Source organism: Podarcis pityusensis (assembly GCF_964106645.2).
Source record: "Podarcis pityusensis genome assembly, chromosome: 14".
NCBI classification, from domain to species: domain Eukaryota; kingdom Metazoa; phylum Chordata; class Lepidosauria; order Squamata; family Lacertidae; genus Podarcis; species Podarcis pityusensis.
The window spans coordinates 45,555,400-45,569,973 of record NC_138039.1 but is presented as its reverse complement, the minus strand read 5'-3'; the positions used below and the strand labels follow the sequence as shown (position 1 = coordinate 45,569,973).

The following is a 14,574-nucleotide window of genomic DNA, read 5'->3' as shown; positions in this document are numbered from 1 at the left end:
CCACCCTAGGATGCTTAAAGAGCCCAGTTTAAGTTCTGTGTCTCTAAATCTCTAGACTGCAGCTTGTCCACTTCAATTTCTTCTCAGAAACAGCACACTCATTCAACCTGATTTGTTTGAGGGGTCTTGCACAATTTGCGGGAATGCGACTGAATTCCACAAAAAAAAAAAAAAAAACCACAGTAGTTTGGAAGCCCCCCTAGAAGACTGGCCTTCAATGGGTGGGTCAGGACCAGCTTGTGGGTCACAGCCTGATCCAAGCTGGGCTGCAGTGGGAGATTTACCTCCATGCACATACATGGTAAAAGATTAAGAAATGGGTCCTGTAAAAAAATGCATGTTTTGGTTAAAAGTGAATTATAGCTCTGAAAGGGTTGAGGAAATGGTTAAAAACAGTGAGCAGTTAAAAAAAATAATAGCAGGTATTAAAACTATTTAGAAGATTATTAAAATCAACTCTTGTATAGAGAAATAACGTATAACTTCCATGTGCCTTGAAAGGCTTGCCTGAACAAAAATGTGTTAAGCAGGTACCACAAAGAGTACAGTGAAGGCTCCTGGCAGATGTCGAAACGCAGGGAGTTACAAATAAGAAAATATCAATTTCTTACCATTTGCTGACCCTCGTCGTTTCCCCAGAATCTGTTCCCTGAAACATGCTACCCACCTGTGCCTATAACCAGCAACGGATGTTTTGTGAAGGTTCTGAGATGGCCCAAATTACTTAGACTGAGGATGGTTTTCCTGAATGGTCTGCCTCTAGATTCCTTGCTTTTCTTAAGATTTTTTCTCTTCTCAGTTAATCCTCACCAGTTCTCCAAATGTCTGCAGAAACCATGTAGGGAAAAACAACAACCAAACAATAAACACCCGTCGGTGTTTCTCATTCATGTTCCAGGCAGGGAAAATATATTTGGACACTTCACAATGTATCTTGTAAGAACGTGGATGTACAATTCTTCACAGCCACTTCTGCATCTTCCTGCTGTTGGCTGCTGAACAGGAATTGCTCTCATTTCTAGATGTTTACCAGCACTGAAAGAAAGCTCCTGCTAGGAGATTGCCTGAAAAGATCTCCATCTGTTTTGTAGGAGCAGACCTGCAGACAGTTCAGCACAAATGAGCCTATGGAGAAGAGCTCACAAATACTGTAACATAGCCAGGTGCCTCCCTGCTTGAAATTAATAGATCAGATCTCTAAATTTCAGTGGGTCTGAGCAAAATTTACTTGGATACCACTCTTAGACTGCAGTTTAATGCAGTCCGATTGACACCAGTGGGTCTTATTTCTAAGTAAGCATGGTCTGGATTGCGATTTTAGTTAATTAATTATACTTGTGTTTTAGTTTAATTGATTTATGGAGCAGTTCAGTTTGCACACAAGCACAATAATAGGTTCACTGAAGAAAACCTAACACTTTCGGCTTTCTTTGTTTTTAGGTGACAGAGACCTATTATAGTAGGTATATTGTCCAGCTGGTGGCCTTTGCTGGGTGGGCTTCAGAGGGATCGGAATTCATTTCACAGAGTGGGGCAAAATACATTAGTGCAAACAGAATTGCACCTCACAGGCTCACTTTTGACACTTTCAGGATACAGCACTAGGTGGTGCATAGAGACTTACTTGAATACATGATAGGATAGGACTGAACTTGTGAGAAGGACATATGGGTAAAATAATATTTTTTTCAAACAGCAGGAATGGGATATGTGAGAAGATAAAATGGGGCCATATCTGGAGACTCATTCCCCTGGGGAAGGAAAACCATTCCAAATGGAAGTATTACACCTCAATTATGCATATAGCCAGTGCTTTTTTGGGGGGGGGGGCAGTTGCAAGTATTCACCATGAATATGTTAAGGGGTAATGCAATTCACAACCAGGAAGAGGGGCCTCTCACACAGGCAGCAGAAGGGGTAGGCAGTGCAGCAATTGCGGCTCATGGGCCTATCTATGTCACTGAGCAGCTTCTGAACCACACAGTTGATTGCCTTTCCCTGCGTCCTAACTGTACATCGATCTGTGATGGAACCAGCCAACCAGAAACGCCAATACTTTTGCTAAACGTTTTTAATTACAGTGAAATAAATACAATCAAGCCGCAGCATCCTTTTTGAGAGGCGGCTGTTGCCAACTGGTCAGTACTGTGGGTTGCAGCCAACTAAGTTATACTTGTGGCTTAGTTAGTCAATGGGTCTGCTCTGAGTAGGACTAACATCGAATACCACCCTGAGATTCTAAGTTGTATCCTCCAGCACCCATTCAGTGGCTGACCACTTAAAGCTGGTGTAATGTTCCCAGGGTCCTTCAAAAGGTCTTGCTCCCAGGTGGTCTCTGACGTCAGTCCATCTGTTGCTCCACAGATGGACCAGTGTGGTGGACCAGAGCCAGTGTGGATGGACCAGTGTGGTGGACCAGAGCCAGTGTGGATGGACCAGAGCCAGTGTGGTGTAGTGTTTAAGAGCGATAGACTTGTAATCTGGGGAACCGGGTTCGTGTCTCCGCTCCTCCACATGCAGCTGCTGGGTGACCTTGGGCCAGTCACCCTTCTCTGAAGTCTCTCAGCCCCACTCACCTCACAGAGTGTTTGTTGTGGGGGAGGAAGGGAAAGGAGAATGTTAGCCGCTTTGAGACTCCTGAAGAGGAGTGATAAAGCGGGATATCAAATTCAAACTCTTCTTCCACTAAATCCAGACTTCCCCCATAATATCTGCTGTCATGACCTACAGACTTAAACCAAAATGTTATAAGAATTTTAAGGTCATATATATATATATATATATATATATATATATATATATATACACACAGTGGTACCTTGGGTTAAGAACTTAATTTGTTCTGGAGGTCCGTTCTTAACCTGAAACTGTTCTTAACCTGAAGACCACTTTAGCTAATGGGGCCTCCTGCTGCCGCCGTGCCGCCAGAGCACAATTTCTGTTCTCATCCTGAAGCAAAATTCTTAACCCGAGGTAATATTTCTGGGTTAGCGGAGTCTGTAACCTGAAGCGTATGTGACCCGAGGTACCACTGTAATAGATGTTCATCAATGGAGCAAGCAAACACATACAAATATGTAAACCACACGTCTGAAACCCACAGAAAAGTCCTGAAACCATTTTCTCTCTTCCAAATTGACCTCAAATATTTCTCTGCAAGATAGAAGGAAATGGGGAGCCTCCCCATTGTCTCTTTGCTCACAAATTCTGTCTCAGGGGCACATTTATGATAAGAATACGGTGAACCTGTGACCTGGATTCAGGAGTTGAGTAGTTATCATAACAAAAGAGTGGCCAGGATGCCCAGGTAATCCAATCAAATAACCTAGTAGACAGGAAAAAAACAAGGCACTCAGATTTCTGTTGTAGTCTGCCCCTCTTCTGATGTATTAGGGGGTGGTCTTCGGCTACACCCCTTCTGTGATGTAGGTATGATGTATCTGGGGGGTGGTCTTGAGCTACAGGATGGGCAATTTCAAAGTCTCTATAAGGGCTTGCACACCTTTGTCCTGGGTCCCTCCCCCCCCTCCTGTGGGGGGTAGCACCCTGTTGCAACAGCTTTAATAAAGATCAGGCTGACTAGCTGCTTTGCTTCTCAATATTCTCTGGTTGGTCTCTGTTACTGTATTTTCTCCTACCGATAGAGAACCTACAAAAGGACTCTATATGGGCTCTTGGATACCCCATAAGGAAAAAGGAGCAGTTTTCCCCCCCCCCATAACATAAAAAAGATTTGTCCTATGCCCTTTTCCTTTAAAGTTCTGGGTAGCAAACTCTTGGGGATTTCAAGGCTTCACTAGATTTATTACAGTTTCCAAAGTACCACAAAGGTGTGATCCATGCACATGCAAATTTCCCATATTCTACCTTCCCAAATTCAACTCTTATAGATTAATACAGTGGTACCTTGGGTTACATACGCTTCAGGTTACATACGCTTCAGGTTACATACTCCGCTAACCCAGAAATAGTACCTCGGGTTAAGAACTTTGCTTCAGGATGAGAACAGAAATCATGCAGCAGCGGCAGCAGGAGGCCCCATTAGCTAAAGTGGTGCTTCAGGTTAAGAACAGTTTCAGGTTAAGAACAGACCTCCAGAACGAATTAAGTACTTAACCCGAGGCACCACTGTATTTCCAAACTTTTCATCCCACACCACTTCTAAACTGTGATTCTGTCCCAGACGTTCATATTTCTGCCCCCACCCTACTAAATCATGATTGTATTCAGTGTTTTAATTCCTGCAGATCAGTGGTACAGTTCACCACATAATTCTGAGACACACCATGGTTTAATTTGCGTACCGAAAGGATGGAGAAGAGATTTACTGTCCGTATCCTTATGGGATCTGAATAAATTGCTCCTTATAGGATCTGAAATTAGACAGGAGGCACGCAAGAACAAGGCACTGCCTCCTCCAGCCTCTTCAACATCTCCACCCAGCTGAGATTCTGGGCTGGCTGTGGCTACTGCTGAATCAGGGCATCATGTGGTCTGCTTACAAATGAGCTTCAACATGTCTGCAGGGCTTCCTCCATTCCCTGCTCCTCCGCTCAGAAATCAGTCAGCAGCAAATGACTCAGATCCAAGATGCTTCAAAAGGAGCTCATTTCTTCCTCATGAATTTAATTCATAGTCTTAGCCACAGGCAGTTTTTTTTTAAGGACCTAGCAGCAACTATAGTTATATGGCTGCCATGAATGGCTTGGTGTTGAGGAGCCATTTCCTCCATGCTTTCCCTCTTCTGCTCTTTTAATGTCAATAAGTTTATAAATTCAGTTGTGGAAATGGAACATGGGCTGTTTGTTCACTTTAGTTCATCTGTGTTGTTTTCCCACCACTCTCCCAGACCCAGATTCCTGATATACAAGCACACGTGTTCCTTCACAGGTAAAGGTAAAGGGACCCCTGACCATTATGTCCAGTCATGGCTGACTCTGGGGTTGCAGCGCTCATCTTGCTTTATTGGCCGAGGGAGCCGGCGTACAGCTTCCTGGTCATGTGGCCAGCATGACTAAGCCGCTTCTGGCGAACCAGAGCAACGCATGGAAACGCCGTTTACCTTCCCGCCAGAGCAGTACCTATTTATCTACTTGCACTTTGATGTGCTTTCAAACTGCTAGGTTGGCAGGAGCTGGGGCTGAGCAACGGGAGCTCACCCCGTCGTGGGGATTCAAACCGCCGATCCAGATCTACTCTGGATCGTTGACGGGTCATGAAGGGAGGCAGAGAGTGCAGGAAAGTCCCATTGCACAAGCAAAAATTATTGTACTGATGGGACAGATACTTAGCACTGCATTCGATGTGGGCCATTGTTCCTAAACTTGCATCTATGTATAAAAATAAGCACATGCCTTTTTTTATAGAAATGTGCATCTTCTTTTGTCTTCCTTTTTGCACAAGTGACCCTCCTGGGGTTCTAGCAGCTATTCAAAGATGCTAGGCCTGATTTGGAGCCCATGCGATGGGAGCCTACTATAGACTTTACTGCATGGGAATTGGAAAGCTGCAAAATTTGCCCACTGGATTCCTAAAGCATTTCCCTTGGTTTATATAACACTTCTTGGTGGTCGGGAGACTTGCCAATGGGCTGGAGGCACGCAATAGAATCGCCCCAACAGGGATGGCTGGGAAAGTCTGCTCCCCTTCTGACTCATAGAGGCCCCATTGCTTTTAACATCTCTTGCGGGGGAAATTATGGAGACGATGCTTAACAGCGGGTCAGTGGCTCATTGAGAGCAGCATGGGCCGTAAAACTGAAAAGGGCTAGAGGAAAAGGCGAAACACACTGAGTAATATTGAGCATTTGGAAAGTGATGCACAGAAAGCCCTGTGTAATTAGGTCAATATGGCAGTTCTTGTTGATGGTGCAAACAAATGCATAGGACATGGTGTGGAAGGAAGGGTTGCTGTGCAGATTGGTAGGTTTAGAGATAACGGGGTCAAGTCCTTGAGCAAATGGCAGACTTTTAATTTATTATTATTATTATTATTATTAATTGATATTATTACAACATGTTAGTCGCTTATGACACAAAAAGGTCTCCAAAGAAAATGCTTTGGCTGCACAACTAGCAACAAACCCCCATCTCTGTAATCTCAGTCTCAGTCTCTGTCAGTTTTATTGCACATAGCCAAAGGCTGCTGCAATGTACACAGAATTATTTGACAATTAAAAGAAAATATACTGAATTGATAAAAAAGACTTAAAACATTTATATTATTAAGACATTATGTACACTAAACAGAGCTATAAAAGTACCCCAATGTACAAATAAAAACATTAAACAATAAAATTCATAAGCTAAAATCATCACATGGTCACTAATGTTAAAAACAATATCACATCTCTGTAATCTACTAAAAAGCAAACAAACCTAGCACTGAAAAGATGTCAGTGATGGTGCCAAGTGGACCTCACTGGGGAGAGAATTCCACAAATGGGGAGCCACAATCTGGGAGCTTCTGCCTGGAGCCCTTTCCCACCCCAGCATTACAGTAGACTGGCCTTTTTGGTGAGCTTTGAGAAATGCTGTGTCTGAATAGCAAACCACAGATTTCAGTAAAGCAAAGAGCTATCTGTGCAGTAGATGGCGATAAAGGGGCCTATTTTGATTCTGCATAGGTCAACTGGCAAAGAGGGGAACCACAGTTCAGCCAATGGGAGCCTCTGCAGGGAGGAATCCTTGTGAGATCATTTCAGAAAAAGGCCTTCCTTACTCACTCATCAGCAGGAGACAATAGCAGCTTCTTTGTCTGCAGACCAGGCTTCCTGGTTACTTTCTGCAGCTGTTCCTAGGAGACAGATTTTTCAGCAGCCTCCCTGTCCTCTCTTCCCAATCGGAAAAAGAATATAATCAAAGGCATGAATAGGGTGTTTCAAAATCAGATCATCGCAAAATAATTATTTTATTTTATTTTATTAAATTGTGCAGCATATTCAGTTCTGCTCCCAGAATCACTACAGCAATGCCACAAATATAGTCCACTGTGATTGTCTTTCTATTGCAAATCAGGGAAGGGCCAATTTTGACAGATCATGAATTACAACAGCTCTGCAATGCAGACCCTTGCCATTCTCTCCATATTGCTGGTTCGTGAGCTTGAGAAACAGTGGTTTATTGTGTACTATACATTTTGAGAAATGGTTTGTACATTTGCTCCTGATAGGTTCAGCCTCCTCTGAAGGGTTCCCAATGTGGGTGTGGCAGGCTTTGTCATCATTTGGACACCAGCCACCATTTTGAATTAAGATGGCAGACTCAAGCATCACTATGGTGTAACTTTGCCTGATTTTTTTGGCACCATTTTGAATTCCAGCAAAATCACATGCATTTTCTTCAGGGCAAACATGTTTAACCTTGTAGCATTGAGTGGATACCATGTATCATACTGTTTCCTCTGAGAATCCAATACAGAAAACTGTGGAAACTTCACAAATAATCACCAAAATTCAACGGCTTGGCTGATTTCCTTGGTTCCAATGGCTAATGACTCCTCTGGAAAAGGGGAATCCAGGGCTCCCCCTGCCTCCATAATCCCTTAGGCATAAGGTCACATACTCCTTGCCCTTCCATAAAGTGCAACCTTAGCCTCACAATAGGAGGCAGAAAGCACATAACCGAGACAGAAATCTGGGACAGGATGGTGGATTGAATCCTGAAAGCCTTGCAGCTAGGGGGCATGTGTAAACACATTTATCGTTCTTTGGGGAAGAGGGTACTTAAAAGGTGTTGGGACCTGGGCTAATTGACAGGGGTGGGTGATGGTCTCATGTTTCTACATGCCAAACACTCCTACTTTGTGACATATTTGTGATGTATTGATGATGCTGTTGGAAAATGTATTATGGGAAATGGGGAGAAGTCTTAAAAGTTCATGCAACCCCATGATCGGGGTTCCTACTCTGTGTGTTTGAACTCTGTTGCAACAAATAAAGATCAGGTCTACTGACCGCTGTTTTGCTTCTTTGACTTGGCTGGAGACACCTTCTTTTGCTGACCGGAGACACCCGCAGTGGTGGCACCCCGACAAGCTGGGCAGCGGAGGAAATTTGCACCCCAGGATTTTTCCTTATCAGGGCATATACGCTCATTTTCCTTTCAGAAGGAATGCACTCATACCATAAATTACAAACTGTCGAATCATGAAATGCACAATCGAATCAATTGCGAACTATCAAAGAGGAAGCGCAAATCAATAAATGCACATTTAACAAGAAATAGCCAATGGCAGACGAATGTACACAGCTATTGGGCTGGGAGTTCCATGTGGAAGACAAAACTCCATGTGGTTGAGGGAATGTTCTTTCATATGTGGTGGACTTGTAAAAGGGTAAAGGAGTATTGGGAAATGATCCATAATGAATTGGAAAAAATGTTTAAAAGTACTTTCCCTAAAAAACCAGAGTCCTTTCTGTCGGGGATAATTCAGACTGAAATCCGAAGGTGTCAAAAAAGGTTATTTATGTACGCCACTACTGTGTCCCATGTTTTGTTAGCTCAAAATGGAAAACGAGCCAGGTCCGAGCCAAAGAAGAATGGCAACTTAAGTTGACAGAATATGCGCAGCTTGCAGACTTAACATACAGAATAAGAGAACAAGGAGAACATATGATTAGAGAAGATTGGAAAATGTTTACTGAATATATGGGAATTAACTGTGTGCAGCTGAAAACGCTGGCAGCATTAAGATAAATTCAACAGTGTAAATAAGTTTTGATGGATGTAAATAATGGAACGCTGAATGGTAGAGTTTCTGTAAAATATGCAGGGATTTATGATATGTAAAATGAACCATGGAAAGAGAAGAGGGGAAGTCATGGGTATTTTAAGAATGTAAAAATGAGCACAGCATTTTAAATTGTAAAACAGAAAACTTAATAAAAATTATATACAAAAAAGAAGAAGACATCATTCCAGTTGTCCTATCACGGGGCACCACCAGGGCCAGATTTAGGTGTGATGAGGCCCTAAGCTCCTGAAGGTAATGGGGCCCTTTATATGTCCAGCTGTCCTTTGTCAACAACAAATTGTCGCTGTTTTTTGTGTTGAATATATGCTATATGGTAATTTACGGACCTAATAGGTATCTAAAGCCATTTGCACATGCAGAATGTAGGCACTCTATATATTGAAATGAGCAAACCAGTGATATTTTAGGGAGCAGGCGGGGCCCATGACTGACATCGTAGGAGCCTACAACACAAAACACTGTTGCTGTATGTAGGTTTTATTTTATTTTATTTTATTTTAATCTTACATTTTGGAAATGCACATCCAGTTTTTTCCCCCTTTAAATTTTTTTGGGGGTTTGCCAAGAGAGTGGGGCCCTAAGCTATAGCTTGTTTAGCTTACACGTAAATCTGGCACTGGACACTCCGTGGCATCTTCCAGCCTTGCAGCCGGTTGGACTAGATGACCCCCCGGAACCCCTTCCCATAATGGGATTCCCCGATTCCATTCGCACGGCGGCAGCCACATGGCGCTCCGGCCCCGAATCAACCCGGAAGCCAGGGGGGGCTCGCGCTCCTCTCCCCGCCTCTCCCTGCCCAGGCTCGCTCCCGCGGCCTCCTCCTCCTTCCCCCGCCCGGGAGCCGCGCACCGACCTCTGCCCGCCGGAGGGAGCTGGGGGCGACGGGTGCTGGGGCGGGCCGGGTAGGAAGACGGTCCCGGGCCGGCGGCGAGACCCGCCCTGCGCCTAGGGCGCAGCAGAACGGAGGGCGAGCCGGAGAAACGGCGCGCCTTTGTCCGAAAGCGGAGTCGCTCCCGGGAAGGACGGACTCTGGCCGAGTAAGTGCCTGCTTGGCTGTTGGGCTGAATGGGGGGAGAGAGAGGGAGCGACACCCAGGCGAAAAGAGGCAGACAATCCGCCTTTCTTTCCTTCTTTCGGCCCCTCTTCCCTTCCTCCAAAAACGTTGCCAAAAGGATCTTGGATTCCTGCAAAACTTTTCGTTTTTTCTGGGCGTCCTCACTTGGACGCGCGCGCGCTCTCTTGCACTGAGTTGCCTTTTTAAAATGCTTTCAAAGATTCTCTCTCTCTCTCTTTCTTTCTCTCTCTCTCTCCAGTGTGACCCACAGGGGTGCCAACTCGAATAAAATATTGGGGAGGGGGAGAGAAGAGAAGCCCTGCCCCACATATTGTAATCGATTACAAGGCGCACACTCCCATTGGAATGGCAGTGTCCATTAACTTGGGGGAGACCCCACTCAAATATTTTATGGGGGGGGGGCAAAGGAACTTCGGCCGCAAGGAATTGGCTCAGAGAGAGGGGGGGGGTACAATGTTACCCATACCCAGAGCATACTCATTGAAGTGAAGGAACCTGGCAAAGTTAGGTTCCTTGATTTCAAGAGGTCTACTTTAGGCAGGTCTTAGATGGGATGCCAGCCAGATTATGTTATATATGCCATTTGCCAGCTGCTTAGGATACCTCTTTAAAAAAGGAGAACTCTGAGACAGGATCTGTCAATGTCCTTAAATATTTTGCTTCTTCTGTGTTGATAACGATACAGGACTGTTCCGCCTCAACTTTTTTGTATCTTCTGGCCAACAGTTGAGATTGGTCAATACATAGTGGTTTGTTTGTAGTGCTTTATGGGTTTCAATGTGATTGGTTGTATTGTTTATAAACCAATAAAGATTGAATTGGAAGAGGGGGGAGAGAATGGCCAATACAGAGGGCACTCCTATGCCTTCTTAAGTTAACTCTGTAGGATGCAGGTGGGTCTACTTCTGAGTAAAGTAGCTGTATTGTTCCCTTGTGGGTGAGTGGTGCTTTAGATCAAGAAAGATCTATCTCTTTGCCAGCATTGCTGCTCTGATCAATTATTTTTTAACAAAATAAAATGGACCTGTGGCACACAGGGATTGACTGAAAAGAAATGGTGGCAGTGTTGGTCGAAATATGGATTTGTGGTTTTGTGTTTGAACTATGAGTCCTTCCGGACGAGGTTTGCTGACTGATGGGGAAGTTAGATGACATTCTATCATGCAATAGTAATCTCATGCTTCCCAGAGCATCCCCCCATCTCGTCACTTCCCTTATCACAGAAGGTCTGAATATATATATATATATATATATGGAAGATGGTTTGTTGTGCAAGAGCTCCAATTGTGCAACCTGAACATTTTTCTTTTTGGTGGGGTGGGGACCCTGCAATCATGTAGTCCAAGTGTTTCCTAAATTGTGGTACGGATGCCCCCAAGTGTATGCAAAAGGGTTTTAAATGGTACAGGGTATTTGCCCTAGTCTAGATAAAATAGTGTCATTAAAACTACCCCCAAATTATCTTTGCTTGAGAAGGCGTATACAGGTAAGACTAAACTTTCAAAAGACGTACGTAATTACCTCAAGTTTGGGAAGCATTGCTGTCGCTCTTAGGACTTTTGAAACTGGCATTATTTGTTTCTGTATGGCAGGGATGTCCAACCGGTCAATCGTGATCTACTGGTCGATCATGGGATGTCCCTGGTTGATCCCGGTCGATCGCTCAACAACTTTGATGAAGCTTCTCCCCAAAAAAGCTCAACAACTCTTGTCAATCCAATGGGTAGATCACTGCCAGTTTTTTTTATAGTGGGAGTAGATCGCAGTCTCTTGAAAGTTGGACGTGCCTGCTGTATGGCATTTGCCAAGTTCTTCCCCATCCCCAGTTTGAGGATCTGAAACAAGTATGTCATCACTTCTTGGGGATGACTAAACAACTGCTCATCAGTCGTTCCCAAGCTTTTATTTTTCCAGTTGCCGCTTGAAAATTGCTAAACGGTTTTTCTGCCTGTTGTAGCAGCAATTGTAATGTGCTCTGCTAGATGGTGTGGGATTTTTAAAAATTGTATTAAGTTTGCTTCTTTTATTTTGAATTCCAGAGAATTTGGATCACAGTACAATAAAAATACAGTACAGTGGTACCTCGGGTTACATACGCTTCAGGTTACAGACACTTCAGGTTACAGACTCTGGCTAACCCAGAAATAGTACCTCAGGTTAAGAACTTTGCTTCAGGATGAGAACAGAAATCACGCAGCAGGGGGAGGCCCCATTAGTTAAAGTGGTGCTTCAGGTTAAAAACAGTTTCAGGTTAAGAACGGACCTCCAGAACGAATTGAGTACTTAACCCGAGGTACCACTGTATAGGAAACAAAAGAAGCAATAAGAATACAATTAAAAATCAGCATGAATATTAATCACAAATCCACAGAAATGCTATGGACCACAGTTTGGAAACAGCCGCTTTAAAACCTTTTTGACATTAATCCCAACAGCCACACACGCCCCTAAACTGTGTGCACTTATTTTTGCAACCCCAACAAAGCATGCAAATTAAAGCTGCAGCCCTATACATAATTGTGTCTCAGTAATTTCTGCTGATTTCAAGTTATTGATTTTTGCGTATATAGAGCATTTTCACCCCACTCTTCAGCTGAAAAGGCTCCCAGAGTGGCTTGCAGAAGATCAGTAACATACAAGCTTTTTTTGCCCATATGTTAGCAGTCTAAAAGATGCAACACAAAAGAAAAAGGGGATGGGGAGGGAAGAGGAAGATGAACAAACTCCAGTGGCAATTATTACGTGGCAGTTCTTATAAAAAGCCAGCTTGGATGGAACAGTTCAGGACGAAGAGAAGCCCCAATGGAATTGGCCCCCTAGCCTACTTGGTTGAGTGAGCTTCCTATTTTTTCTTCTTGCTATGGCCATGCCGAATGGCAGCCACCATTTTAGGTGTAGGGAAGGACTTTGAGCTCAGTATTTGAGCACCCGCTTCACATGCAGTCCTAGGTTAAATCCGTTTCCTCAACTCCAAGAAGAAAGTCCAGGTGTTGTGAAAGACTTGCTTTGGCCAAAACATGGAGAAGATGTTGCTAACCAATACAGGGCATGGCATATATAGGATAACAAATTAAGCACATTAGGATTAAATGCTAGTTTGGAGACCCTACAATTTTAAAAGGCCAAGGGGGTGACCACCTGTGCAATGGGTGGATTAATAATAATAATAATAATAATAATAATAATAATAATAATAAATAAATAAATTAATTAATAATAATTTATTATTTATACCCTGCCCACTTGGCTGGGTTTCCCCAGTCACTCTGGGTGGCTCCCAACAGAATTAAAAGCACAATAAAACATCAGACATTAAAATCTTCGCTAAGCAGGGCTGCCTTAGGATGTCTTCTAAAAGTCAGATAGTTGTTTATTTTCTTGACATCTGATGGGAGGGTGTTCCACAGGGCGGGCCCCACTTGTTTGCATCAAGCAAACAACAGAGAATGCTGGAGAGAATTTGAAGAGATGTCTATCCAAAGATGGACGTGAAACGCTGTCGAAGAGGAATAAATATGCTTCCCACATCTGAAACAGAGTCAGTGTTGCATAGTGGCTAGCTCATTCTTCCGCATTCTGGTACCTCCCAAGTATTGTTGGACTTCCATCAGACCCAGCCAACAAGATCACTGGTCGAGGATGATGGGATTTGCAATTGGAAACATCTGAAGGTACCTGAAGGGGGAACCGTGGGCTAGCAAGTATTGATGAGTGTGATGTTGACAATGCTGCAGACAACAGATCTGAAGAACTGGGTACCACTTTGGGAGATGTTTTAGATGCTGCCCAATGGATTTAAGTGCTCTGTTGCTGGTTAATGCAAGAGGCTGTACTGTTGGGAACCACAAGAGCCGGTTTGCGACCCCCCCAGTCCAGCCTACAGAGAAGACCAACCAGCTCTTCACCTGGTTACAGTGATGAACACCCTCCCCCCATTCAATTACTGATAGAAGCATCATATTGCTTTAGTGTTTTAGAGAATCGGGCCTCGAGAGTGTAGTGTTGCCTGGAAGATGTAGATGGTTGCAAGAGTGCTGGGAAGTTTTAATTGTGGCCCTGGGCTTTCAGCCAGAGTCGTGGTGTTCCAGGATGACTGATGCTCAGGGCAAGTCAACATTAAATTGTGGATGCTCTAGAAACAGTCTCCCCTCCCGCTTTCATAAAATGCCTTATACGAAGTCAGACCTCTGGCCCATCTACTCCACACCAGGGCTTAAGAACATTAGGCCAAATTCACCCCCCCCCGCAATCTTCTCTATCTGGACCTCTGATTAGGGCCACACCCCTTCTTCCTAGGATACACATTTCACCTTGAGAAATTTTGCACCCCAAGAGGTTCTCTGTCTGTGGATGGCCTGGCTGGAATGTATCCATGAACTCTGATAATCAGGGTGGATTTGATTTAAATCACTGTTTAAATAATGATTTAAATCACTAGTCAGTAAGACTTGATCTAAATCATTTTTTAAAATTTATTTTAATTTTTTTTACAGAAAGACATTCCTGTTGGTACAATCTTAATATTTACAACCATATGAAGGTTTCATTTTTGGAATAATAAATTTTCAAAGTAGTTCCCCCCCCCCCCCAGTTATATAAAAAATTACTGATTTGGTTATACTATTAGAAATACATAGATAATTATGAAATTATTGTGAGGTTTAAGAAGTTAACTGTTTATATTTGGACAACTTTTCTGTTGTACTTTATTGTAAGGAGAAAAATACCGTATTTTTCGTCCCATA

The 14,574-nt window shown here is 43.5% G+C and overlaps 1 protein-coding gene across 2 annotated transcripts in view; it reads left to right on the top strand.

The window, feature by feature from the left end:
• Window positions 1-9,577: 9,577 nt before the first annotated feature.
• Window positions 9,578-14,574, top strand: part of CD276 (CD276 molecule) — a 45,904-nt gene continuing 40,907 nt past the window's right edge. Inside the window, exon 1 of one of the 2 annotated variants that reach the window (XM_080980522.1) lies at window positions 9,578-9,791. The gene's annotated coding sequence lies outside the window, so the exon portion shown is untranslated. The remainder of the gene's footprint in view (window positions 9,792-14,574) is intronic. The other variant, XM_080980521.1, reaches the window with a different exon arrangement.